This window comes from Suricata suricatta, chromosome 1, assembly GCF_006229205.1.
Source record: "Suricata suricatta isolate VVHF042 chromosome 1, meerkat_22Aug2017_6uvM2_HiC, whole genome shotgun sequence".
In the NCBI taxonomy this organism is placed as follows: domain Eukaryota; kingdom Metazoa; phylum Chordata; class Mammalia; order Carnivora; family Herpestidae; genus Suricata; species Suricata suricatta.
This window is the reverse complement of record NC_043700.1, coordinates 193,074,659-193,077,110: the sequence shown is the minus strand read 5'-3', so window position 1 is coordinate 193,077,110 and position 2,452 is coordinate 193,074,659. Positions and strand designations below refer to the sequence as shown.

The 2,452-nt window shown below is 70.1% G+C and overlaps 1 protein-coding gene across 1 annotated transcript in view; it reads left to right on the top strand.

Moving 5' to 3' along the window:
- C1H4orf48 (chromosome 1 C4orf48 homolog) overlaps positions 1 to 2,452 on the top strand; it is a 5,454-nt gene that overhangs the window by 1,299 nt on the left and 1,703 nt on the right. The window lies entirely within an intron of this gene.

Sequence of the window (2,452 nt, the reverse complement as noted above, 5' to 3'; positions counted from 1 at the left end):
GGGGGGGGGGGGCAGCACACGGAGGGGTGAAATCAAGAGGTCAGTTTGGGACCTGCTGACATCGAGAAGTCAGGTGTCCACGTGGTGGCGTCAGGAGGCGGCTGGACCTGGGCCCCGAGGCTGCAAGGCTGGTCTTCGCAGCCGCAATGGGACGCGATCAGAGAGGAAGACGGGATCCTCAGGAGGGACATGAACAAGTGGGGGGGGGGTGTCAAAGGCCAGCCCAACCGCGCCCTGGGGGTGCAGGCGGAGGTGGAGCGCCGAGGGGAGGGGACTGCCGGGTTGCTGATGGCCACCTGGGAGGGGATGAAGACCGTCCCCAGATTCCGCAGGTGGGTCAGGGTAGCGAGGAGGCAGGCAGGACAGGAGTGGGCTTCGAGAAAAAGGAGAGGTGCGGCGGAGGGGGGGTGGGGGCTCGAGACTCACAAAAGGTTTGTTTTGTTTGGATAGAAAATAAATCACAGCCCGTTTGTGAAGAGAAGGCTCCAGGTGAGAAAGAAAATCCGGTGCCCTGACGAGGGGGAGGGAGAGAGGGAGGGGACACAGGCTGCGGCAAGGGGACACCGGCGTTGGCGGTGTGGAGAGAGACAGGGCACCTACCGCCCCGGCGCCCTAGACCCTGCGAGCCGCGAGGGCCGTCCGAGGTTCCGCCCCCGACATCCCGCGGCCCCCTGGCGCGGCGCGGTCCCTCCGCTAGGGGGGCGCAGGGCCGCGGCAGGGGGTCTAGGGTGTGTTTGGGCCCCGGAGGGTCAGGTGGGACGGTGGGACGAGAGAGCCCAAAGGAGAGGATCCCGGGGCGCCGGGGAAGCGGGAGTAGGTACGGGACGATGGATCCGCGGGTCTGGAGGGGCGCTGGGGACGCTGCGCACCGGCGCCCCCTCCCTGCTGCAGGGGTGCTGGGAGGAGCACCGCCGCCCGAGGTCTAGCCGGAGCCTTGCTTCTGGGGGAGCTAGTTCGCCCTCCGCGCGTGGACGCGGCTGTGTGTCTGTGCGCGGAGGGGACCCTCGCAGGTCACACGCGTGAGACGGATGGGCGAAAAGATGCCGTGTGGCGTCTTCGGCGCCGGGTACCAACCAAGTGGTCCCGCAGGCTGCCGCGCGTGGCTCCGCCTTCTGGGCTCCGCGCGCGACCGGGACGTGGGGCTCCCGGCAAAGAAGAGCGCGGGGACGCACACGTCCAGGCGTGCGACCCGCAGTCCCCCCCCCCCCCCCCCCCCCCCCCCCCCCCCGCCCCAGAGCCCGAAGCTGGGAGCTCGCCCGGCCGGGAAGAGGAGAGAGTGGCGGTCCCGAGCACTGGCCCTCCCCTGGGTCCGGAAGCCCCATGCGGACGGGGCCGCAGCTGCCCCCAGGCCCGGCCGAGGGGGCGGAGGGCGTGCAGGCTCGGACTGCCCAGCCGGAAGGGGGCCCGGCGCCGCCCCGGACAGCGTGGGCTGCTGGGGTCTTTGCACTCACGCGGCCAGGACCTGGGGCGCCTTCCTCGAAGGTGCTGGGCCTTGGAGGCAGCAAGGAGACGCCAGGTGGAGCTCATCCTTCCCGGAGGGAACAGGTCCGCCCCGCGGGGACCCGAAGCCCTCGCGCGTCCGGCACCTACCAGGGGGGCCAAGAGAGGCTCTGTAACTTCCGACGACCCTGCACTTTCACCAGGGAGAGAAGGGCACAGAGAAGCTAAGCCACCCCTCCGGTGTACCCGGCTGGGGAAGGTGGTGGGGCCTCGAGGCCGGGAGAGGCGGGGCGGAAGGGGAGTGGCAAATAGGTGTCCGCGCACCGAGAGGCGGAGGGGAAGGACCCGGCAGGCCGGCGGGCTTCTTTGCTGCCGGGAGGGTCGGGTGCCTGGCTGGGCCCGAGTGAGACCCGGGAGCGTGGATTCCCCACCGCCCCACAGCCTGGCTCGATCCTGGCCTTGATCTCCCCGGGGCAGTCCAACCCGACTGAGGGGATCCTCCCCGGCCCCTAGAGTGCACACAGCCCCTCTCTCAGGGTTGGCCCCAGGAACACCCCGAGACCCCGCACTGCTGGAGTCTAGGAGCAGATTTCCCGCTTTCTTGGCTTCGCTCCCGCCGGCAGTGGCTCTGGAGGCTCAGCCCAGACGCCGCCGCCTCCCGGCAGCCCTCCCGACTCCAAAGCCTGTGAGTCTGGTGGGAGCTGTAAGCGCTGCTCCTGCCAAGGCTGAGCACTCGGAGTCTTGGAGCTTCTGCGGTCCCTTTAAACTGGTGGTTTGCGCAGTCGCAGAGTTCCCAAGACGACGACGACGGATGGGGGGGGACCCGGGCGGTGTCGCGTCGGAGCGCCTGCGCGGTACGCGCCCGACGCAGCACGTCTTCTCAAGTCGCCCGCGCTGCTGTCGCGGGGTCCCAGAACCGCGGTGAGGGCGGGGTGGGGCGTTCGCGGGCCTGGGGGGCGGGCCTCTGGCTCGGGGTGCAGAGGTAGGGGAGTACGGGAACTCAGGTGAGAGC